Raw genomic sequence first — 26,031 nt, forward strand, 5'->3', positions numbered from 1 at the left:
CAGTCACATGGCTCTCCTCTCATCCGTTTTCTGCCGCTCCACCTTTCCATTTCGGCGGCCGCTTCTCGTGGTGATCTGCCGGGCTTTGTCAGTATACAGGAGGTATGAGGCTGCAGACGCCGGCACCTGCGGCGCGTGGAACACCATTCCCTGTGTTCTCCTCGATGCTTGGATAATTTAGCAATATGTCTATTCTGTACATTATTTATCAATAGGCATCATGTTCAACATAAGTAGACTCTCAGGTACACTATAAAGGTTCCTCGAAGATTTGCCGCTGTTCGACCCACGTCGATTACGTCTACGCTCTCACCGCCCTCTCTTTGTCGTCGTTCCAAGCGCTTGAGTGCCTAGCTTACTTTCTCTCCTTCCTAGCGGAAAGCGATCTTGGGTTTACTATGCAAGCTGTCGTTCAATACGAAGTTTGGAATCAGGGGCCCTAACGCTTTTGGTCCCCTGTGTTTGCGCGAGCACGTGTGCATAAACATCACGACATTTATCACCACAACACGAGAGACTCGCTGCCTTGCTCTTTGTTGAGCCAGTGACAATAAGGAGACTCGTGCGAGTTGCGAGCACACATGCCTAATCAAGATGCCAAAGTCGGCAGTGGGCTCACTTTTGGTGGTAACCGAACAAGGGCTAACTGAGAACTTGTAGTTGGGCTCTTGCTGTACGTTGAAAATCATGCTGTAAGGCGAAAAAAACAACGAACACAAGAGAAAAACAGACATACAAGCGCCACTCACAACTATATTTGAAAAGTGCAGAAAGAAAGGAATACATATTTAAAAAGTGCAGAAAGAAAGGAATACATACATCGTCATCTTCATCACGTCCACGTATGCGCTTAGCTATGTGGTATACGCTTAATCTCCCATTCGCTAAAACTTTTCAAATAATCAAATCTCGACATTATAGAGTGCAATAGATGTGTCACGCGTTGTGTACCCCTTTTTCTGACAAAATTCGCTTCCAATAACTCGCGCGCTTTTTGACACTTGTCTTTACCCAGAATCGCTGTTGTAGAAAGACGACGCTCACACCCACGTTTGCTGCAGTGTTCAGGCAAATAGGCCCCATCATTCGTCTTTAAAATTTGCGCGTGCTCCCTTAATTGGTCGTTCGCACATCTGCCCGTCTGTCCTATGCAGGTCTCACCACACGTAAGGGGGACTTCATAAACCACACCCGTGACAGAATCAGCATGTGGCCTGGCATGTTTTGTGGTGCAGCCTCGCCTCTTACTGCTGCCACCGGTAATACGAGAGCAGAGTCGGCTGAGTTTGCTCGGTGCTGAGAACACGAGCGGCACTCCAAAGCGGTTTGCCGCATTCATGAAATTGTGCGACATTCTGTGCATATATGGTGCCACCTCGGGTCTCATTCTGCACCGCGCCGTTTTCGCCCTTGCCGTCGTGGTATGGCTTTTTACTTTTTGAAGAATGCCTTCTACCACATTCGTCACGACCTTTTCAGGGTAGCCCGCTGACAATTGTCTGCTCACCCGGTTCTTAAAGCATGTCTGCATCCGGTGTGAGCACGACCTTCTAAGAGCCGACTCTAGGCATAACATAGCGATACCTCTTTTTATCACCTTAGAGTGCGCAGAATTATACGGCAAGAGTTCCTTTTGGGACCGCGGGGCGTACATCTAACACGTGTGTCCTTCTAAAACCTTAAAACTTAAATTTAAAAACTGTAAACTATACCTGCTTAGGCAGTTCACGGGGGAAAGTCAGTCCTTTCCTATGGTGTCTAAAGACCTCCAAAACTGACTTCATGTCGTCAAGGTACGTCAAGGACAAACGTCATTAAAATAATGAAAAAATCATCTACGTATTTAAACACTTTAGAAACGTTAAAATTACTGAGAGTCTTTTGAAGCGTTCAATCTATGTTTGCTGAAAAAACGTTAGACAAAATGGGAGCCACGCACGACCCAATGCATATGCCTCTTTTTTTGTAAAAGCAGTTTGGTGCCAAAAGACATAAAGGTGCTGTTAAGGTACGCTTCTAGTACAGTTAAAAAATTGTCCACAGTCACTCCTGCCTCATTCTTGAAAGGAAGAATGCCACTTTCATGAATAGTGGCCGTTATGGCCTCAAACAATTCACAGTGAGGAACCGAATAAAACAGACCCTCAATATCTATGGAAAAGGCATTCCCTATGCGTTGGTTGTCTTTGAAGAAATCAGAAATCTAATCAGACTTTTTTGTGAGGAATTGATCTGTCACCAGCAAGCTGTTCAACGCTTTTAAAAGATACCGACTTACATGCTGTTTCCAATCGATTTTTTCCCTCACAATGGTACGGAATGGGACATTCGGCTTATGTGTTTTAGCGGAAAAACACACACATAGCTCATCGTTTTTACATTTGGTTACATCTCTCGCCAGCCTATCCAAATGTAATCCCCTACACAGATTGACAGAAGCACTTTTCACTTTTGAAGCCTTCGTTTCAGCCTGGTTAAAGTTTTTCCTTATAGCAACGTCCGCTTTTTCACCAAACGCACCTTTATTTAGTACCACAAATCCACCTTCTTTGTCTGACTCCTGAAGGCATAGCTCATTATCTTTACAGTACGTGACCGTACCTTGTAAGGCACTGTTAACACCGCCACGCACACCCCTCGGGGCACATGTCAAAAGACAGTCCCATCTTCGAGTAGACAGCGCTCTTGATCCTCTTTCTCTGTCTTGGTAGCCACTCTCCGGTTCAACGCCGCAAGCTTATGTGCTGGAATATTAGGATCGACCACTTGGGTCCTTTCCCGAGAAGGTTGGTGATGTTCTTTGGCATTTTTCGGGGTTATGGTCTTCGCTTATCTCTGTAAGTTCACCCCCTCGCAGGTCCCTCTTCTTTGTCCTGTCAGATAAACGCAGCGCTTGGCTAAGAGTGAAATTACACCAGTACTCCGTCCTCCGGGCACCGAAGCTTTTTAGCCGAAGTAACTATTGTTCCGCGATCCATTGGGGTTCTTCTAAGTAACACACAACGCGTAACCAGTGATGCATCAAGCATTCACTAGTTATTGGAAGCGTATTTTATCAGAAAAAGGAATACACAATGCGTAAGCGACACATCTATTACACTCTATAATGCCGAAATTAGATTATTTGATAGGTTTTTATGAATGGGAGATGAAGCGTATATAACATGGCTAAGCGCATGCGTGGACGTGATGAAGATGGCGATGTATGTATTCCTTTCTTTCTGCACTTTTCAAATATAGTTTTGAATGGCGCCTGTATATCTCTTTTCTTTCTTGTGTCCGTTCTTTTTTGCACCTTACAGCATGATTTCCAAGGGCTTATTGGGGAAAAACCTAATCGAGCATGAGCTCACCGGATAAAACCTCATCCATCATTTCACAAAACAGCACATTAGCTCACCGCTCTTCGTCGCGCAGTTGAGTAAAAGCTCACCGGGCCATAACCTGCGGCAGACCAAAACAGGGCCCGGAGAGATCTTTCCCTCTAAGCCTGCTACATCTGACTAATATCGGAGTTATTTTCTGCGCTTTGGTTGTTTGAGAGAGCAATTTCTGAGCATTGCTGTGAAGTCAATTTTGACCTTCGACGTCGTCACATTTCCAGAGGGTGTTCGAGCAGTCACTTATTCAATTTAAAGAGACCCAAGTGAGGTAGCTTGCTCTGAAGTCATATGGCTGCTATGATACGCAATTTGCCAACAGGTTTTTCTTTATGACACTCGCCCCTGCTTTAATTATAAAGAAACTTTGAAACACAAACTAATCAACATGAGATATTGGTCACCAATTCGCCCCCTCCTTCGCCCAAAATCTCGACTAATCGGAGGACAGGAGAAGCCTGGTCTACTTGTCGAACTATTGTCGTACTCAGTGGCTGCGGCAGTGTAAGATAGAATTTCTGAGCGAGCCCCCTGCTGTCATCCTTCAGGTGTGGCACACTGTACTACACGTCGCCATCAGTGGTGATCGTAGCGGCCCTCAAAACACTGCGATAAGATTGTCTTGTTTGTGCGTGATACGTTCGCGTAAAGCTAAGCAATATGACACAAAAAACAACAGGCAACATTTGGGCACATATGAGGTCTACAAAAACCAGCATTATTATTATTATTTTTTTTTGGTTTGAGAGATTTTTGTCAGCATCTGCAATTAAAAGGGTGACATTGTTTTCGGACAAAGAAAAAATATTTTTTATGCGTTTATGCTTGGTGGCATTTTGTCCGGAATATAGTGTTGAACGAGCGACGCTGAAATCTTTGGACGTTCTTATTTTATTAGGAAGCTCAGTGTCGCGAACCAATTTACTTTCTCAACTTGATTCTTTCAACGCTTAGCTTTAAACTTTTACTCGTCCTTAAAGAATTCTAGCAGATCGTTTTAGTACCCCCACTATGCTATAGGACAGAAGGACTACGCTACTGCGTATGTGCGCTGCTAGCGGAGACTTAGCGGAGCTGTGGAAACTAGCGGAAGCGCACTATTTTACGAGAGTTGCGAGACACGTAGCCATCGGTTTCGATCCTTGTGGCGGAGTCGTGCATCATAGCTTATCTTGCTGGTTGCTTCCCCGGCTTCGAAGCTATACCATCTTAGGTCTCCCTGGACGGCTTCGTTAGCTACAACGAACAGCTGAGTAATGGCGCCATCTAGTGCGACGGCACGAGACTATATCGGAAGTATAATGGAACAGCGCTCCCCGTAGGCGTACCTTTGGGTGACGCGGTCGTACTAAATATAGAGGATGTCGTGGTCCCGGAAGCCGAATAAATCCCAAGAGATACGTCTGAAAGCTCGGGGGGGGGGGGGGGGGGGGGGGGGGACGACCTACCAAGCTGCGTCAAACCCGCCACCTACACAGATCCCTTTCTTCGATGACCTACACGCCCGCTGGCCCTTGACTTTGAGGTCTCATCGAAAACAGTGTGAGAACTTGTGAGCGAGACCTTCCTGATTCCATTGGAATATTCACTGTATATGGTGGGGCATTTCTCTAACGTTCATTATTTCCTTTGTTGTATCAATACGATTTTTTTTTACTGCAACCGCCGACCCGAAATCCCGAGTCATTTTTTGTCTTTACCGTCAGATGCGGTTATGCTCCGCATTGCTCGAGTTCGCTTTTCTCACTAAGCAGTTTACAAGAGACCCCCGAAATAGAGCTCTATTCGCATCGACTCGGGCCTTCCTCCGACGCTCATCTAAGCTCCAAAGATGACAAAAAAAAAAAAAAAAAAGACCTTCGGAGGGTTTCCGCGGAGCCTGTCGCAAAGCAAACACACGGTGAAGGGCTGCTCTGTTCCCGACGGATCGATCGCGCCTATTTGTCTCCAAGTCGACCTGTTTTCCTATTTAATGAGGATCGTGTTAGGAGCATTCTATGGAGAGCACGAGCGCTATTATTCCGCCGTGTTTCCATTTTGAGAAAAACGCCGAACCGTTGGTTTCGTTTCAATTCAAAACCCTCTTGGCAAGAAAACCTCCAGTGCGTTCTGTTATCCCCAGACTAAAAAGAATCCCACTGCAGCAACAATCAAGCCGATTTCCGTTCGTTCTCTCTTCCGCGCGAGCTCGTTGAAGCTACCACGATTTTTTTTTTCAGCTGGTCACTTTAAGGGTTTGACAGAAATGGCCTTATGAATTTGCGATATTCTGCAGCGGGCACAAAAACTATACAGTATTATACGACGTAATCGTCTTTCGACCTTGATGCAGAATCTTGTATATCAGACGCCAGGTACAAGTGAGGTCGATATCCCGAGGTGACGTATAAGGGACCTGGACTCATGCACCTAAAAGGAGTTCTCTGAAATTGAATAGGAATGCAATTTTCAAAAAGGCGAATTTTGATTCTTTAGCTAGTAAACCTCAAAGTGAAGTTTTCTGAGGGTAAATTGCAAAGTGAACTTTCCTTCAGAATTCTGGAATATAGGCATTTCTATCAGTGTGCGCTTATCGTGAATAATGAAAACTCTTGTAATAAAGTGTCGGTACAATTGCAGCTCATTCGGGAGGCGTTGTAGAGGCGGACCGTCCCTTTTATTGTTATTAGCATGTGCGATCTCGCTGGTAATTAAATCCGTAAAGATTCTTTCTTCATATCGTGCAATGCAAAGTGCGTTCGAACATAACACACCGTCAAGTGCAGATCTTTCGACCAGGCAAACTCATTAACGACGTTGACCCTGGCGCTAAGTGGTAAGACACAGGATGGCGTCATCTATATTCAACCCTACAATGCCCAGGGTTTGGTTTTCGTAGCGTCCAGCCTAGGATCCGTCAAATATCAACCTAATGATCCTGCAGCATTTTCTACGCATTTCTATTATGCCCGGTTTAGAGCTGATTTTTTCCAACATTTTTGAGTGGCCCAATGGGGAATGTGAAGAGCATGTTTTCTATGTTACTAACACAAATAATGTCTCGGTATTTTGCCTTTAAATAAAAGGCGCATCTCACAGATTTGAAACAGTATGTGTCCTTTATAACTTAAATGCTCGTCCTGTCCACTGCGCGTGCGTTTAGTTTGTTAGATATTGTCACGAATGACAAATGATGAGGCTGCGAATAACTAGATAAAATAAACGTTAAATATGTCGAACTTGTGCTAAAAAAAAAGAAAAAAAAAAGAATGAAAGGCGAATCCCAAAGGTCCGAGGCGCCGATGACAGCTTAAGAGTAAGATCGAGAGCAAGTAAAAGTGTGACCCCTGTTCACTACGAGGAGCTTTTTATGTACACGCGTGGGCATCGGCGTGGAATGTTCGGCGCGTAGAATATTCAGGCTACGAATAAGCAGCAAAAGTCTCGAATACACCAGAACGCGACATTTACAGAAGTAACAAAAAGGCGCGTCCGCTCCCAGGTATCGGGGGATGTATTGAAACAAAAATACGGTATGGAGAGAAGCCGGCTATATCTGATCGAGGGCGAACGCATATCGTTGGCTCGTCTTGATTAGGCCTACTTGCCCATCTTAATTAAGCGGCCTTCCTCGTATCGAACTTCGGCCATTTGCGCGGGAGACAAGCCCGATGACCATTCGGCCAGCGCGCTACCTACTTGGCTAGCTGCGCGTGCTGTAATGTAACTATTTAATGGCTCGATATGCTCTTTCATATTCGTTTCTTAGTGGACATATCCGAACTATAGGAGTAATCACTGACATTCTACCTAACCATTTATTCATAGATATTAATTGTCCTATTGCCTGCCCGCTCGCCAAATGTCCCTCTGACCTCTGTTGCCGTTCCTTCCAGTTTTATCGACATACGTGTAAACGGGATGACTGAAATAAACTGAACTTCATTCAATCCTCTTGCCATAGTTACTGTTCTATCGTCTCCCGTTGCAACCTATTTCTGAAACATTTTACATTCGTCAATATTTTGCCAATTGTGACTACTACGTCTTTTTATCAATGCATGTCTCTTGTGAGGTTTCAAGTCCATAAAACGCGGACATATAGAAGATAAGTGTACAACGAGCGATACTTACAACCGTAATATTATTGGAAACATGTAAAGCTCCTGAAACAAACAAAAAAAAATGCAACATCGTCAATCCCTTTGGGGAACCTTCAAATAAAAGAGATGCCAGTTCAGGCCCATATTAAGCCACCGAGCGAATTATTCAAATTCCTTGTTGTTCTATTGCCTTACGCTAAAGTTTATATCGGCCGGTAAGGTCGATGCGTAAGTGACATGCGGAGTGAAAACAAATTTACTCTAACCCCCGAATTCATAGATGTGACTTGCTCTGAAGTCGAGCTTCAACTTGCTCAAGTCCGTCTTGCGACGAGCAAGCGCGCTTCATAAACGCGCCTTAACTTGAACCGATCTTGAACGGAGCTTGAAGCGAACTTGAAGTGCCCAAATTTCAAGACTGGGTTGGACCTATCTTGAACGCGACTTCGTAGTCATTTCAACATGGCGGCTTGCTGGTGTGATGTCGCATATGGGATCGCCGCGTTCAATATTTGTGTCCTGCAATTGCGGTGTTGTCCTCGGTCACGGGTATTTTTCGCCGAGAGAAGCGGCCATTCCTCCGTGATCGAATGCACCCCACCGGGATGTGCGACAACGAACGGCAACGGCGCGGGAGCTGCTCGGCCGCGACTTGACCGCCTGATCCGAACGGCGACAACAGGCGGCTGCCGCTGATACCCAAGCTACAGTTGCTCGTCACGCTGCGACGTTTGCTGGCAGGATGCTTCTAGCTGTCAACATTTCACAACGGACGGCGCGCGGTGCAATCGGGAGAGTGACGCGTCTCACCGTAAGGCATCTGTCGCTCGGACTCGTCCACTTCCCCGGCGCTCCCGAAATTCTCCGCCTCCTTCGAGTAACCGGGTTCACGCACGCGTGTATCAAAAGCCCGGGTCCCGGTGGCGATTATGCAGACATTTATGAGAACTTAAGAGCAGTTGCCTGCATAAACTACCCAGGTAGGTTCCCCCGTTTACCGAAAATAAACAAGCCTCCAGAGCTTCTGGCGCAAAGAACCTGAGCAAGCATGTGCGGTGTGCACGCACGTTTACTGATGCAAGCTCTTGACCTAACGTTCTCTGTATGCATACTAGCAGTTGTTAAAACAAAATCGCCGAAAAAATACAGGGACACAGACAAAGGGAAACAGGACAAGGCGCCTTGTCCTGTTTCCCTTCGTCTGTGTCCCTTCATTTATTCGGCGCTTTTTGTTTGCAATGAACCAACTGGCCCAAATCTCCACTTTATTGTAGTAGCTATTCCCACTTTTGTGTTGTTTGTGCTGGATTACTTGTTTAAAAAATGACGTGTAGTATGAGCTTGCCCCTTGCGTCAGTAAAATAAATATGGAAAATCAGGAATGCCTTCTAGTTTGGTACTGCCATGCATTTCAAGTTCTCTCTGAATGGTCAAATGGCTGCTTAGAACAAGATTGGTCATATATAGCTGCTGAAAACTCACTCTGATTCCCCCCCCCCATGTACAGATTCTACATTTTACAGATGCCACACACTTCACCAATTTTTTGTTCCAACAAGTTTTGACATGTTTTATTACTGTATTTGTGCACTAGCTGTTCACCACAAAACATACTTCTCGAATTACATCTTACATGAAGTTTGTCGAAGAAGGGCTTTGCTGAAAGAAAGCATACCTTCTTTTCCTAAGACTTCTGCAACATTTCACGAATGGATGTGCCGAAAGCATTGTTTAGCACTGTGCTGAGGAGTGCTTACCAACTCTCCCCGAAACAATATCTAATGAAACAATAGCCACCGGTTTAATTTTTTTTTTTGCTCCAAAAGATTTATTACTATGCACAGGTTTGCACCAAGCTCGATTCGAGGGCACAACACTTTTGTGTCCACTCCACAATCAAAATATTATTGCCTCGTGAAAAAAAAAATACATCACAATTCTTCCAGTGCAATAAAGGCAAGACAAAATGAGTTGACCTTTTTTATGATCGTTCACTCACACTAAACTTCACACCCATGCACATATTATCTGGATGCAACCTCCATAATGAAGATGTTGGGATAATTTGCCAAATTCTTGAAAACATCATATATTGTCTCTCTGACTCGTAACATTTATTAACTCATTCAGGTACGACACCACCCAGATAAAGACTCTCAACACTGCTGAAAGAAAAATACGATCCCCATGCCTCATTGGGTAGTTGAAATCATCACTCCGTGCGCAGCATCACGTAACCAAGGGAAAACGAGCCATCCTTGCTGCTCTGCCAGTCATACCAGCCAGGGGATAATGTTGAGAAGATCAGTGCAACTGCCATCTGCTGAAAGGGGTAGAAAAACAAGCAAACTGAAGCCAGAGTGGCACTGTATAGATAGGTATGGTGCCTGGAATGCATCTCCGACTGGTGTGTCTACTATGTCCAAAGAAGTAATCCCTCAATTTCTGCCCGGTGCATCATACAAGTGTCATGATGTCGCCGGTCGCAATCCTGGCGGTGTCCCAGCAGCGGTGGTTGATGTGGCAGATGCCTGTTCTACTGCAGGTCGCTCTACAGTTCGACAGTCCACTGAAGCTTCAGCATCCAGTAGTTGGGATGCCGTGACGACAGCGACACTCGCGTTCGCCTCGTGGTACTCGCAGCTGCTCTTTAACGTTTGAATGGCCAACCGCCAGGATCGCAACATGCAACAGCGTGACACTTCGGCTTCCGTGACGTCATTTGTTGCCACTTTCGGACCACTTTTGATGTACGGGCAGCAAAGGACGCTAAACACACCAGTCGAAGACTTGCTCCAGGCACCATACTCGTCGGGTAGTTAAAATTATCACTCCGTGCACAGCATCACATAACCTAGGGAGAACGAGCCATCCTTGCTGCTCTGCCAGTCGTGCGAGCCAGGGGGCGATGTTGAGAAGATCAGTGCAACTGCCACCTGAAAGGGGTAGAAAAACAAGCAGACTAAAGCCAGAGTGCTACTGTATAGGACCCCCCTTCCTCGTGGCACCAATGAAATGGGGATAATACGTATGTTGCACGGAGTGCACATTTTCAAACTTTTGAGCACATAGTGAGCCACAGTTCATTAATCACAATCAGTCATTTTTAAATTTCCTAACTGAAATGCTTTGTCTAACTGATGTTTATGACTAAATTGAAGATAAATATGATATGATTTATGCTTTGCTTGGGCATAATGACCTAAACCTGAAGCAGTGGAAATAAGATAAAGATGAAGCTGGAGTATGCAAAGCGACCATCCATTTCATGTGTACACCTCCCTCCATCCTCGTCTTGTTTGCATTTTCGTGATCTTCTAAATCATTAAGGGATCATGCTTTTTTTTCATTATTTTACAAGTTATTTTCTCTTTGATTCTTGCATTTCTAAGTGGCATGTCTTGTGAATGCTGTGCCCTGCGTGTTTCTTTCCCCAATGAAAATACCCGTTCTCTTTTCTTGATTGTCTTTAGAACTAATGTGAACCCTGTGCTAAAACTATGGTGGAACGTATTGCTTCCTCTGTTTCCGTTTCATTACTCGCTGCACCCTCAGAAATGCATGAGCCTCAATACTGCTCTCCCACTTCCGAAATAAAAGAATTTGAATGGCTGCAACTTGTGCATCAAGGCCCGTTCACACTCTTGCAACCGAGTACGACCGAGAGAGACCAGACCGGTTTTTAATCCTCTTGCGATCTCTTAGGACCAGCCCCGCTGCAGCGCATCCGGTTCTAAGAAAACCGGTCTGGTCTCTCTCGGTCGTACTCGGTTGCAAGAGTGTGAACGAGCCTTTAGCCTCCTTGTTTGTCTTGTGATCATGAAACACTGCCGACATAAAACCTGCAAATAGGGAATGGCTCAAGCTCTTGACAAACAAACATACAGACCAAAGCTGCTTATTTAGATACATATCCCAACATGCGGCACTGACGGGCAAACACAAAATAATTTTCTGGAGGTGGCGCTGCGTATCTAGAGGCCCTGAAAGACTCCAAGTTTTGTTTACAGAGAGCTGAGATGCTAAATTATAAAACAAAAATCATTCTCACCAACCTCGTATAGCCTACACAGCAAATGCTGCACATACATTTGGCAGTTGAGGAAAATGGAAGGAGCGCAAGCTTGTGCTTATATCTAGGAAACAACTGTGCCGGTGAACAAATTATCTCCCAGTGGTCCACATTGAGTGCATTTCAGTCGTCAGTTTAAAATTGTGCACAAATACCGTAGAAAGGAACAGAGGAGAGAGAAGAGACAAGCACAGCCTGCAGAAACAGCTCAAGCCGAGGTCACACCGGCCTCGGCTCGAGCTGTTACTGCAGGCTGTTCTTTTTTCTTCCGGCCTCGACTCGAGCTGTTACTGGAGGCTGTTCTTTTTTCTTCCTTCAATACATCGAATTGTGAGTTTGTGCTTGTCTCTTCTCTCTCCTCTGTTCCTTTCTATTTGTGCACAAATTTAACCATGTTCAATCATTACCAACTCACCCAACCAACCACCTTAATTCAGTCATCAGGTTTTCAAGTTTATGCAAATTTTCATAGTCACTAAACAGCCTTCCCAGGGTGCTTATATATTTCCAAGTTTAGACGTTGTGCGAGTCGTCAGCTTGTGAATGCAAACTAGTGCGTCACAAGCTTCATAGATGTGTGGTGCAGAAGAAAAACAATGTGACGAGGACACGAGAGGAGGGCCATGGTCGTAACAAAAACGGCTCGGGTCATAAATGACTTCCTATTAACAATTGCAATGGTGCGAGCATTTACTGCCGTAGATAAAGATGTTCGAGCAGCCAAATAAACACGGCACTGAAGAGTACAGTAACGAACTGATGGTTGTCGCTGAACTCGACAAACGATCAGGGTGTCACAGTTGTCTTGAAACAGTCTGGCATACGTTTTTATGAACAGGTAGAATGTCTAGCCATACTGAAACATGCCATACCGATCTCTGGAACAGTTTGTCGCATGCAGACTTGGGCAGCCACAACTTTTCAATCAGTGAAGCAACTGCAGCTCTGAGACATGGTTGCACAGGTGGAAGAGCGATGAGCGGCCTTCCACATTCAGACGACAGTAGGCCATAAAAGCAAATTTCTGCAGTCACGTCAGCGGGAAGAGATGCTTTCTGCTGTTAGTCCACTCGCTTGCAGCATTGCTAACACTGATGTGGTGCTCCCAGGCATCATGGTCATTCATTTATGAGAAGACAATGGGTACCGACCTGTAATGCTCAATAGACATTTAACAGGAAGTCGCCCAAGCCCTAAAGTGCCCTTTTACGACACCAAATACATGCAGCTGCATTCAACAGCTTGAGCGCTTTACTCGGGTCCTCGTTACTTCGTCTTCCTCCTGCTCAACAGAGGGTTCCCCTTCCTACCAGTGCACCGTTGGCTGCAGCAGCACAATTACTCACTGTAGATGGGGGGCACATCACTGTGGACAGGGGGCACAACATGACAATGCTCGTTTACTTGCCTGGAAATTATGTCCAGCCCAGACCGCATTTACTGGCTGACAAAGCAGTCCCCTTCCTAAAAAAAAGAAAAGTTTATGTAAGGCACTTATAAGAAATATACAAGATGTAACCACAAAGCTAATATTTCCTAAGGTGCTACTCCTGCTCCTGGACATTATCTTTAGGAAGGAGACTTCTGAAAATCATATAAAATGGTTTGACTTCAATCCATGACTGTCACAAATGAGAGAGTGGCAGCGTCGAGACTATTTACAGCCGAAACGATCAAATAGAAATTAGAAAAATTACAGTTTCAAAGAGAGCTATCTTGATTACAAAAGGTGAACAACCCTGCCTCTGCGCACCAAACATCAGTGACAGTTCCACCGCCTCATGAACAACATGTTCCGGGCCTGAGTTTTTGCCCGCGAAAGGCCGACGAGGTAAACATAGCTGCGAAAACTATGATGCCCGGTAGCTACTTCCTGGTTTCGATCACCGAAAGCACAGGCACCGCGCCCAACGCTTTATGTAGTGGCGCCCATTAAAACAAGCCTTTGTAGAAACATGTAAGCAACACAAAATAACGTTTAAAACAGCCGAAAGAGCGCTTAGGCCAGGCCGCATAGTTTCCAGTTTACATATCCGAGTACTACGCCGCATAGTTTGCATTAAGGAAATGTTGTAAAAGCACTTACCTGCTTTGAGCACCGCTTCAATTCGTAGTCATTTTCCTTCCGCATCGGGAGTTACAAGCGCTTTTTCGTTACTAGAGTCCCGTAGGAAGATCCTATGAGGATTTTAAACTTTCTCGTTGAGGCGTGTGGACACGGCACCGGAGTCGGCCACTCACTCGAATACCTTTTCATTCTTGTTGAACCCAGATAAGCATTCGTTTCTTGTCTTCAGTGAATCCTAGTTCAAGCTTCTCCCGAGTTTTCACAATGAAGGAGACGTCGAAACTCACATGACGCCAAATATGTCCACAAGCGAGGGACGCCAACGAGCGAAACGAAAAGAAAGAGGCCAGGAGCCATCGCTCAAATTGAGCCAACGTTGCTAGACGGAAAAGCGCATTTGTCTAGAAAACGCGTACAAGGTTAGTTTCGAAACCTGCGAAACAGCATCTTTCACGATTTGCGTTTCGTAAAGACATGCTATGAAGAAAATTTTAAGAAGCAACTTCTTTTTGACGTGTGAAACTCTTTTTAAAAGAAAAATTGCAACCTAATCTCGCTCCCAGGCGGGGAGCAGCGCGAGCGCTCGCGACTTGAACGGGACTTGACGAAGGAAGTTCGCGGGAGCGTCTATGAAACGTAAAAGCCAGCTTGGGCGTTTTCAAGTCGAACTTGGTGTTGAGGCGGACTTGAGCAAGTCGAAGTTCGGCTTCAGTTGAAGTCACATCTATGAATTCGGGGGTAAGTGAGTGCTTCGACTTTGGGTTGAGTGTCAGAAAGACTTTTTAAGGGGGGAGACCCGGCTCTTCGCCGCGACCAGATAATGTGCTCCCGCGCGCTAGGCTTGTCGGAGTCGCGATTAGATGGCGCTGTGAGCTTTGGACCGGGTTGTTTGGGCTGTTCTGGCACGAACATGGCCATCGGTTCTCGCTGCGTGAACGGCGCTCTCAGGTGCCTGCGTGACTAGGGTACCATTCTGGGTACGGTATTGAAGAGGGAGTTTCTAATGTATCGTCTAGTTATTTTGGTACAAGTCGGACCATCGATGAGTGGTTAATCATGGCAGGGAATGAATGCGAGCGACGCAACAGTGTTGGCGCATAAAGATTTACAGTAATTGTGGCTGAACAAACACATAAAAAATGTTCTGTTTTATTTTTTTCTCGCGATGCTATATCTAGATCAGTGAGCATCTGTAAAATCAAAATTGAACTTTAGTTACGCACCATATGAGCGATCATTTTTTTTTTGCGGTAAAGAAAAGTGCGAACTAGATAATGATAAAACCAAGGAGGCAAAAGAATATTACAATATTTGAACATATTAGGAGCTTTGCTTTCTGAAACAAGTACTTTATTTAGCTGCTTTCTGAAACAATCATTGATTCAGAATGTCGACCAGCACTTCATTTCTAAATTATACATTATACTTGCTTCTCAATACTATATACACCCTTCGTGAAGTGATTTGCGCCCTCGATGTCTTTCGACGTCAGTGGTCGGTCTTTGCGAAGAATGGCTCGTACCCATATTCCCCAAGGTTCCAGGATCGAAAGGAACACTGAACAATGTTCCTTTCCTTCTGCAGCTCCGGAAACTGCCACTACAATTCGGAGCAAAGCCCTTGTGTCACATCCTCAGTAATGTCGGACCATGCCGGTGTTACTGGCGGTAACGCAGAAATATGTTAGCAGTTCAAGCTAAACTGTGAAACTCAAAATAAAATGTTTGACGCACAACAAAGCTGAACCCCTGAGCTCTCGATTTAAGACTGATAGCAGTGAGCAGGAAGAGAATTGGGCACTTTACGGACGTGATACCCTTTCCCCTCAGCCTAGTGCAGCTAGGGTAGGCGGTGACGTCAAGAATAAAATAACTGTTCTTGGCAAAAAAAAGAAAGAGATGTGTTCACTACCAATTAAAGCTTTGTGCTCCTGCTCGTGAATCGAGACGTGCATTGCAATTGTCCACCTAAAATGAGAGGCTGTTCGGTGGTAGCTATCCCACGACAAAAATGGAACCTGTCAATGAGACACGACATAGGTGGCAAAGCAAAAAAAAAAAAAAAAAAAAAAACGATATTATATTGAATTGTTGTGACCAGCGGGAAGTATTTTCTAGCAAAAAGCCGACCATTCAAAATGCCTGCGAAATAGCAGTGCTATCTGGAAATTATAGTATAACCCCCAAAGACGCATCTGTTTTTGTTCCTTGAAGCACGCCTCAAACCTTCGGCGTTTCCCTTCAAGCAGTGGACTTTAAGGCCTTTCAAGCTCTCTAAGTGCTTTTAGAATGAAAGAGTATGCGATCTAGCACAGGAATGTTTTTCCAGCGTTACGCGGCACGGTGACCAAAAGGAAATCTCTAAACAAAAAACGCACCCAGTTGGGTGGATTGTCCGGTCGCATAGGGCCCATGGTGAAACTTCTTGCTGTGCCCTCTAAGGAATGGGGAAGGAAACATCTGGAAGAAGGTAACTTTATCTGGTCGAGCGCTCTTACGGAGAGCCGGCCACGGTCCCCTCACTTGAACCCATCTAACAGCGTGCCTTCGGGTGATGCGACTTTCAATTGTGTCAGCTCTAGTACGTTCTCACGTTTGAAAACACAACTTATTATCTTGACGCGTACACCAAGGCCAGAAAACAAAAAAGATATTAGAGACCTATTGTTTAAAAATAAAGTAATAAGGCAGGTGCGCTGGTTAAAGTTAAACATTTCCAAAACCCAAGACGGAGAGACGTATTGTGTTTGTCTCCTCTTTGTAGCCTCCATCTTGGGTTTTAGAAATGTTTATCCTATTTTTTTGTGTTTCGCTTTTCATAAGGCGTGAATATGGCACGTGTGTCAGCACCCCCTCGATGGCCTTCCATTGGCATGAGCTGGCGCATCTAAGATAGTCTGAACCCCGCGGGGGGCACCTGTGAAAGCAGGTGTTTGGAGAGTGGCGTCTCCACGGACCCCGAGCCCCGCAGGGGGCGCCTGCACCTTAGGTGCTAGGTGTTTGGTGAGTAGCGTCACCACGGACCCCAGCCACGTGGGCCACCATACTCGCGCGCAAGGGGGCACCTACTTTTGTAGGTACTTGGTGAGTGGCGTCACTACGAACCCCGAGCCATGTGGGTTCGCCCACCCACGTCTGGCTGTGCGTGGCGTACCCGTGTCCGGGGAAAAGGGGACCCTGGTGGTTGAGCTAAGCCCGGGGTATGTTTGGACCCTTCAGGGCCCCCCGGGCGAGGCAATACACCACTTCGGCCCCTGCTTCTCGTAGACGGGTGTCCTGGCTTGGCCCGACCAGGATAATTCACTCAGTCGCCTTTCTCCACCTCTCCTTTCTGTACCTTTCTTCTTCTTCTCCTCTTCCTTCTTATTTCACCTTCTTTGGCGGCAAGGGCTAACCTAGGGTGCTGACAGATACCCTCGTCCAGATGCACACCTAGTTATAGTTTCCCGGCAGCACTGTTAGCGTAACGTCTTCAGCCAAGCCCTTCTTGTTATGGTGCGTTACCTAACCCCTTGTTGGGCTCGGTGGTGGGCGGTGCACCGCGGATTCTGAACACTCTTTGCCCTCCGATGGCGCCCCACCCCTCCAAACCCCGTTCAGGGCAAGCCTTTAAAAGGCGCTGTCTTGAACCCAAGACCATTGAAAAAGAATCTAAAGAAGAAGCCTTTACAAAGTTTTTTGTCATTCATTCGCTGGATGAACAGAAACCAGTTGCAAAGCTGTCACCCTTTGTTGTAGCTAAAGTCCTCGAGCACCTTGTAGGGTTCTCCTATAAGGCTAAGAAGCTCCACTGTGGAGACCTCCTTGTGGAGGTAGAAACAAAAAAATAAAGTGAAGCACTCTCTAAGATTACCAACATTGTTGACTTGAAAGTGTCGGTGAGCCCTCACCGTACACTTAACACCATTCGTGGTGTCCTCTCTGAGGATGACTTCCTTCATACCAGTGAGGAGGAACTTCTTGAGGGCCTCGAAGGCTCTGGTATCGTCGCCGTCAAACGAATAATGTTTAAAAAGAATGGTGAAGAAATTCCCTCGAAGCATGTTATTTTGACTTTCGAGAGACACACTCTACCAAGACAATTAAAGCAGGGTACCTTAATTGCCGGATCCGCTCTTATTTCCCCAACCCACAGCGATGCTTCCGTTGTCAGCGTTTTGGCCACGGATTACGCAGCTGTCGCTGAAGGGAGACATGTGCAAACTGTGGAAGTCAAGGCCACGTCTCTGACATTTCCGAGGCCATGGCCGATTGCGCTAACTGCGGTGGACCACACCCCGCTTACTACCGCAGCTGTCCTTTCTTTCAGGAAAAAAAAGATATTCTTGCCCCTAAAGTCATAGAAGATATCACATACATAGAAGCAAAAAAGCGTTTTTCCTTTTTGTCAATGGGTAGTTTTGCTGAGGCGGTGCGCAGGGGCCCTGCACCGCGCTCGGAGTCAAGGGCCACTCAGGTCTCTCCCGAGATCTTGGCGGCCGACCTTAGGGCCCGGCTCCCCGACCAGGGCAGCAGCAGCTTCCCTTCCCTGGTAGTAGCATACAGGCTGCCCCTCCATCCAAGGACAGGCCGGCAGCAGCGGCGCCTGCCCCCTCTCTTAGGTCCCCTCATAGGTAGGAGCGAGCTTCTCGCTCCTGCTCGATGGAGAGGGTCCCACTACCGAAGGAGCAGCATGGTACCCTAGGGAACCTGTGAAAGGAGGTGTCAAGACAAGCTTGGGTGACCCCTCGCCCAGTTCGTCCGCCACTCCTCCATCCGGTCGTGGCCGGTGTTTCCCCCCGTGCGAGCAAGGCCGGACCAGCTCTTTCATGCTCCATCCATCAGACACTTCCCTGGACATGGAGATACCAGCTGATGCTGACAGTCAGTCTACTCCTGGTTCCCACCAGGATGGTATGGAATGGGAGACAGCTTCTCGTAAATCTAAAAAGAAGTAACCTGTAGTAGCGCCCAAGTGATAGCCCCGATAGCTGTTGTATTGTGATCACATCTTCCACTTAGCTCGAGTTGGCTCTCCATAGTTTTATTTATTTTGCCAGGCTTTATCTCCTTATATTTACATATTTACACACTTTTTAATAGATCACAAAGTTACATTTTATGCAATGGAACTGTCACGGTATTTTAAGAAATATTGATGATGTCAATCATTTCATGGATGAGCTTCGACCCATCGCTCTTGCCTTGCAAGAAACCCATCTTCACTCTAATTCTTTTAACATTTTAAGGCGCCATCAGGTTTTCAGGAAAGTCCGTCCCGCTTCCACTCCTTCTGGTGGTGTTGCAGTAGTTGTGCAGAGTGGAGTCGCTCTCAAGTTTCACTCCGCACACCTCTGGAGGCTGTTGCAGTGCGTCTCCTCATGAACCGCCTTGTAACGCCTGTTTCTTTATACTTGCCACCAAATATTCCTTTGAATCTTCAAAAGCTGCAGGGACTTGTAGGACAGCTTCCTCAACCGTTTCTAATTTTGGGTGATTTTAACGCTCATCATCTCATGTTGGGTACTATCCGTCGAGACTCCCGGGGTGGTGTTTCATTTCATTTCATTTATTGAACCTTAAGGGCCCGTGAGGGCATTACATGAAAGGGGATCATCCATATTATACATTGGAAAAAGCAGACACAAAAAATACATTCAGGAAAAGGTTGGTAAAGAGTTAACAACATAAATAATGCGATCGAAGACTTGATTTAATGGCGTTTAGTTCTACGATGGTGACGATGGAGGATGGGAGGCCGTTCCAGTCATTGATAGCTTGTGGGAGGAAAGATCGGTTGAAAGCGTTTGTTGAGCCAGATATCCTTTCGATGGTACAGGCATTGTTTAGGCGAAATGATGTTCGATCGGGAGGTGATAATAATGCTGTTTTAAGGTCAAGACAGTCATAATAAAGTTTGCGAAGGAGGCAGAGCTAAGAGATGTTCCTACGAACGTCTTTTATTGTCTTCTGGGCTGTGTCTTTTTAACGGGAAAGAACCAACTTTTTTAGTGCGGCACACAACTCATTCACATCTATTGATCTTTCTATCGCTTCACATTCATTACTTCCTTGCTTTTCATGGAAGGTTCTCCATAACCCTTTTGGAAGTGATCATTATCCTATTGTTTTGGAAAGTACTGTTCCATTGCCTAATCTTTTAAAGCGTCCCACTAGGTGGAAATTAGACAAGGCTGACTGAACACTTTTAATCTTCACTCCACTTTAAATCCTTCGATTCTTTCTTCTATGTCACCCGAGAACGCTACACTTCATGTTACTGAGCAGATACTAATGGCTGCTCAGCGCTCTAATCCACAAACTTCTGGTAATGTGCCAAAAGAGTGTAAGCCTTGGTGGAACAAGGAGTGTGCCACAACCCTGGCAGATCAATACAGGGCCTGGGAAAGATTTCGTAGATATCCCACTTCGCACAACCTTGTGGAGTTCAAGCGCCGAAAAGCCAAAGCTCGTTGGACCAGGAAGCGGGCAAAACGGAAGTCTTGGATGAAGTACCTGTCTTCTCTAACTAGTTTTGTCCCTGCCAAAGAGGCCTGGAACAGATATAGGAAGGTAAATGGGGATTATAGATGCTTTGCCATCAAAACGTTTAATGCTCCTTGTTCGTCATTAAAAGACATAGCTAACATCCTCGGAGAACATTTTTATAATTCATCCAGCTCCGCCAACTACTGTGCTAACTTCACACAGTTTAAAGCCTGTGCGGAGCAACAAAAGCTAGTCGTAACTGGAGGAAAGGCAGCCTCTTATAATCGGCCATTTACGCGATATTAACTTGAGATGGCCCTTAATGTAATAAAGCTATCTGCTCCTGGGCCCAATGGGCTTCACTATGAAATGCTTCGTAATCTGTCCACGGAATCCCTTGAAAACCTTATTTTTTTAATTCCTTATGGAAAAGAGCTTGTTTTCCTCAGACTTGGAGGCATGCACATATTATTCCCCTTCTAAAACCTAATAAAGACCCTTCACAGCCATAAAGTTACCGCCCAATCGCACTGACGAGCTGCCTCGGACAAACGTTTGAAAGGCTGATAAACAGGCGACTGGTTTATGTATTGGAATAACAGAGGGCCTTTGATAACAACCAGTGTGGATTCCGCCGAGGCCGTTCTACTCTCGATCACTTGGTACGCTTGGAAACTGTGATACGTGAGGCATTTGTAAACCGGCAGCACCGTGTCGCAGTCTTTTTTCGATTTGGAGAAGGCATCTGATACAGCGTGGAGACATGGGATTCTTCAAGATCTGTATGCATGTAATATCCGTGGCCGTATGCTGCAATGCATAAGGGAATATCTAACAAACAGGACTTTTCAAGTTCGTCTTGGCTCCAACCTATCCGATTCCTACGTGCAAGAAAATGGAGTCCCTCAAGGAGGAGTCTTGAGCGTGACTTTATTTGTGCTAAAAATGAATTCAATTGCGCGACTGCTACCTCCTTCTGTTTCATATTCTCTTTACGCTGATGATATACAAATCTCGTCTTCCTCTTTAACCTTTCCAGCTGTGAGTGCCAATTGCAGATAGCCATAAACAAACTTTCCAAGTGGGCTGACGAGAACGGGTTTCGGTTCTCTGCATCCAAAACAGTCTGTGTGCCCTTTTCTTTGCGTCGTGGGCTGTCATTGGACCCATCAATGGAACTAAATGGAAACCCTGTACCTGTCAGGAGAGAGCACAGATTTCTTGGTGTGATATTCGATAAAAAGCTTAGTTTTATTTCACACCTGAAAGCTTTAAAAACTAAATGCCTTCAGTCTATGAATCTTTTGAAAGTTCTATCTCACAAGTCATGGCGTTCTGACAGAAAATGTATTCTACGGTTGTACAATACCCTTGTAAGATCTCGTCTTGACTATGGTGCGGTAGTGTATGGATCGGCCCGGCCATCTGCCCTCAAGATGTTGGACCCAGTTCACCACCTGGGGTTGAGACCAGGAACAAGTGCTTTCCGAACATCCCCTGTCTCCAGTTTATATGCAGAAGCTAATGAGCTATCACTGAACAAACGACGTACCTATCTTAGCCTAACGTGTGCTTTTAAGATTCTGGCTGAAACTCAACACCCTACTTATTCTTCCCTTACAAGGTCGAGGTTTTCCCGTCTCTTTAACAACAAGCCAAGCATTGTGACACAATTAAGCTCCCGCATTGAAGAACTTTGCACTTCACTGCATCTTTCATTGGACCAGGTCGGCCTCATTCGAAATGTCTACGACCGTATTCCACCCTGGAAGACACTGCCAGTTGCCTGTGACTGGTCGCTCACAAAATTTAACAAACATGGCATTTCCCATGCTGTAATACTGCAAGAGTTTTGTGAAGTACAAATCAAGTATGATGGTTATCTTAATGTTTACACAGATGGTGCCAAGACTTCATCTTTCGTTGACTGCGCTGTGTATTCAGAACGCTTCCCTAAAGTTAAGCGACTTAATTCGTTTGCCAGCATTTTTACTGCAGAACTCTATGCAGTATCAATGGCAATAGACCACATTCTACTTAAGAAAATAACTAGGACTGTTCTGTTCGTCGATTCTCAGAGTGTGATTGTTGCAGTTTGCTCTGTTAAAGACACTAAAAACATGCTTGTACAACAAATTCAAAGTAAACTCAACCCTGCTCTACATGACGGTCAAAGCATAACATTTGTTGGGTACCTAGTCACGTTGGCTTAGAGGGCAACGAGAAGGCCGACAGGCTTGCAGGGTCTGTGGGAACCCTTGTCCAATCGTCTTTCTGTTTACCATATCAGGATGTAAAGCCTTTAGTAAAGTCATCACTTTTTCGTTGTTGGCAGTTGAAATGGGACAGGGAGTGCGAAAACAAGCTTCACGTTACAAAGCCTGTTCTTGGAGCCTGGGAAAGCTCTTCATGCAAGAGTCGTCTTTATGAAACCTTGCTGTGCCGTCTGAGCATTGGGCATTCTTTTATCACTCGTAAGTACCTACTTTGGGGTGAAGATCCTCCTATTTGTGATCAGTGTGGTGATACTCTTACAATCTTACATATCTTGTGGTCCTGTCCCGTTCTGGAGCCCAAGCATCGTATTTATTTTCCCGAGTTGTTTCAACAACAGATCCCGTTTCATCCGGCCCTCCTGCTGGGGGAGAATCTGATAGCCCCTTTTAGCAGGATAATAGACTTTCTTACTAGCATTGGCATTTTATACCAAATATAGCTTTACCAAATCCTAGGTTGCACTTTTGTAAAACCCCCATCAAAGCATGCTTTTTGTTACTATCGTTTGGCGCAGATGGCCTCGTAGCTCTTGCGCCATTAAACCCCCAAAATAATAATAATAATAAGATAGTCTGAAGCGTTTGAACTTTGGAAGGGGGGGGGGGAGGGGGTTGATGTTGTTGGGGCATTTTCTATTATTCACGGTGTATAGGCTGTTTATGTTATACTTTGGTTTGTGACTATAGCTGGTGCCTCGTTCGTCTTTGTTTGGAGCGTTAGTCCTCGCGTATGCAATGCCAACCAACACAAATCCAAACACTTTTAAGCCTCACACATGGTTCTGCTTGCCGACGCATCTTTGACCCCAGTGTGACCTAACGAGCTACTACATTCTCTGTTTCAACTTAACTTTGCGTATGACGAAACTACTGCCCCGGTGAACCAATCAGAGTATCGGGTTGATTCAGTGATAAAGTGATAAAGTGTCGTTAATACACTTTTGTAAAGAGTTACACTCTCCACCCTTTCGATAGCCTTCTGCGAACCGTGGCTATAGCTCTTAGATAGCTTTTACATAAATGGAGCAAAGCACATGCCACATTGTAGAAAGGTTCGAGAGTGGGAATTAACCTGTTAGTTCTTTCTATTCACATCCTTGACAAAGTACTCAAGCGGTCGGATCATCTTCTTATACGCCATTTAGCATCAATCACCTGAATTTCAGTTCACGACGACTTTCCCTGCTCTTCTAGAATAGTCTATAAAGCCACTTGTACAGTTTTGCACTCGGGGACTACATTTTGTGACAATAAGGGCAAAACTACGAGCGCAGTATTGGTACAAATTGTGCATGCGCTTTCTTACTACTTTGGAAACCTCACAGGAAATAGGTCCGGGCTACAGGGGCCTCTTTTTTCACAAACCACAGTGCCGTCAATGAAAAATTAAAGTTACTTGGCAATTGTGGGACTGTTTGTAATAGCGACAGAAGTTGAAGCGGACTTGCCAAAAAGTTTATAATTTATTTTGCATTTAGCGTTCGAAATTCATATTTCTATCTATCTCGTTCAAACCCTTGATCACCTAAATATTATAAAAAAAAAGTTGTGCAGTGTGTGATGGTCGCATATCTGTGAAAATAAGTAAGGAGCTACTTTTAAAGAGCGTCTGAATGCTCACGCTAAATCGAACGTCCATTTTGAATGGGCCGTCCCCACCTGCTGCGTTAACCCTCAACGACCCTTTTCCTGCAGAGAAGCGACGTCGTAGGAACAGCTCTAATGGCCCTACGAACACGCCAGCCTCTCCTCCGGGAATGCGTACTAGCGAACTGCTTGAAGCGTACTTTACGAAAAACACAAAATGGAGGGGAAACCGAGAGAGTCTTTAACGGCCGCAGCACACAGCGCAGCGCCTTAGTTCGTATAAGTGGATGTTCGTGGCGCGGAAGTGCTCTGTTCATGGCACGATGGTTCTTGCAGGGCTCTCGGCTTGCATCTGGTGCGAGCTGCTCTCTTTAAGAACACTAACGCAATAAAGTTTGTGTCTCCTTAAGTACGGATAAGAGCTGCTTCGCGTAGCGTCCGGGGAGCTTGCGAGCTCCATCAACGTTTTTCTCCCTCTAAACGTTAAATCGATCGCGTGTTTACGCAAACATTATTCGTCGTCTCCTTTAAATTGTCTGGAAGCCCTTGTGCTTTGTACTTGTGTTATTCTCAGACATGAATGAGAGGAAGTGAAACATAAGCGCACAAACTAAGAATAATATAAAATTCATATTTCAGAGGCACGTTTTTTTCTTTTGAAAGAAATGAACAAAATATAATCAGCGAACAGTGAAAAAATACCCTTTCTACTACCATCAGCGAGAAACGCGAGAAGCAAAAATTACGGTAGTTCAAAGATAGTCTCTGAAGACGCGGTTTTTGCAAATCATTACTTTGATTCGTGTTCCAAATTTTCCTCGGTCTCACTCAAGGGTAAATGTTTCGTACCTTGGTGTTCGAAAATTTACACGCGTCCAGCCTTACTCTAATTTTGTTGTGATGTGGCATGATCCGCCAGGGTAACTTGGATCCATTCGAGTAGATTTGGAAGGCGCCCTGTGCTTTATTGAGTGGGAAATAACCAGTGTAAGAATAGACACATATACAGCGGTGTAGTTCTGTTTAGAAGAAAAAAATATATGATGACATCAAAAAGAAATTGAAGGATGTTGCATAAAACGGGATGCTCTATCATTTATGCTGGTTATTTATCCTCCAGAAATATCCTAGTAGCAAGAAAAGAAAAAAAAAATATAATCCGGATATAGTAAAGGTTGGAAAAAATGCGATGTTCATGAGTAACGCTATAGTCAAGGCTTTAAAGTAAACAAATGTGGAACAAACGTACCTTGATTGAACCAGTTGGCTCGTAGTGGGGACTTCGGACTTACGGTCAAATGAAGCGTAGTTTTAGCATTCTGTGTTTGGCTGACCGGCAATAATGTCGCAAACAAATCGAATGGTAACCGCTTCTATATTTGTGTTTTATTGAGTGCGCTTTATTTTGCTATTTGCGCTATTCAGTAATCCAAAATGGGCGCGTCCTATTTTTTTTTTCTAGCCAGACAATCAAGAACTGCAGTGCGACGCTTTTCGGACTTGGGCCGAATAATTGTGGGAGTCAATCCCTGCCACTTCTAAAACAGTTGCCAATGTTTTGGCAGCAGTTATCAGAGCAGATACATGCTCCTCGGGTTGAACTCGTCAATTAAATGTTGAGATTATACTTCACAAACAGTGTCCGTGTACGTTCAATCTTTATTTTTCATCTGTATTTACCGTCGATTATTAGCAATGCCCGCCGGTTAGACTTCGAAATAAATATTCATTGGTGGGTTAAATCGATAGATCGCTTCAAGGAATCGTCGAACTAATCGACAATCTAAAGCCTGACCTCGTTATTCGAAACTTACAACATAAACACAAAAATACTACAAAATAAAAAAAACAAATTCGCAGGTGAAATTTATTTCTCATGTTTACACAATACTTATCGTCCAGCTTAACTCCAAGAAACTGGAAATAGGCGGACTTATTCTAAATATAAAAGTAGTGACAAGCGGCAGACTTGCAATTGTCGTTCCATCTTTTCAACAAGTGTACCTACAACCACGTCTTCGAGGGCCAACACGGTTTTGGAAGGGATACTCATGCAAATCACAGCTAGCAGAGTTTACTCATGGCCTACGTGAAAGCGT

The 26,031-nt window shown here is 45.1% G+C and overlaps 1 protein-coding gene and 1 long non-coding RNA gene across 2 annotated transcripts in view; one reads left to right on the forward strand and one right to left on the reverse strand.

Annotated features, from left to right (window-relative positions):
- LOC8032191 (prohormone-3-like) overlaps positions 1-26,031 on the forward strand; it is a 197,710-nt gene that overhangs the window by 64,499 nt on the left and 107,180 nt on the right. The gene's annotated exons all lie outside the window — the stretch shown is intronic.
- LOC115309762 lies at positions 10,197-14,184 on the reverse strand. Its single transcript, XR_005716620.2, has 3 exons — positions 13,621-14,184; positions 12,881-12,998; positions 10,197-10,398 (listed from the first exon to the last, which is right to left on the reverse strand). It is a non-coding gene; the product is annotated as an uncharacterized LOC115309762 (long non-coding RNA).

The sequence above is a fragment of the Ixodes scapularis genome, unplaced genomic scaffold, assembly GCF_016920785.2.
Source record: "Ixodes scapularis isolate PalLabHiFi unplaced genomic scaffold, ASM1692078v2 PGA_scaffold0__279_contigs__length_252992795, whole genome shotgun sequence".
NCBI lineage: Eukaryota > Metazoa > Arthropoda > Arachnida > Ixodida > Ixodidae > Ixodes > Ixodes scapularis.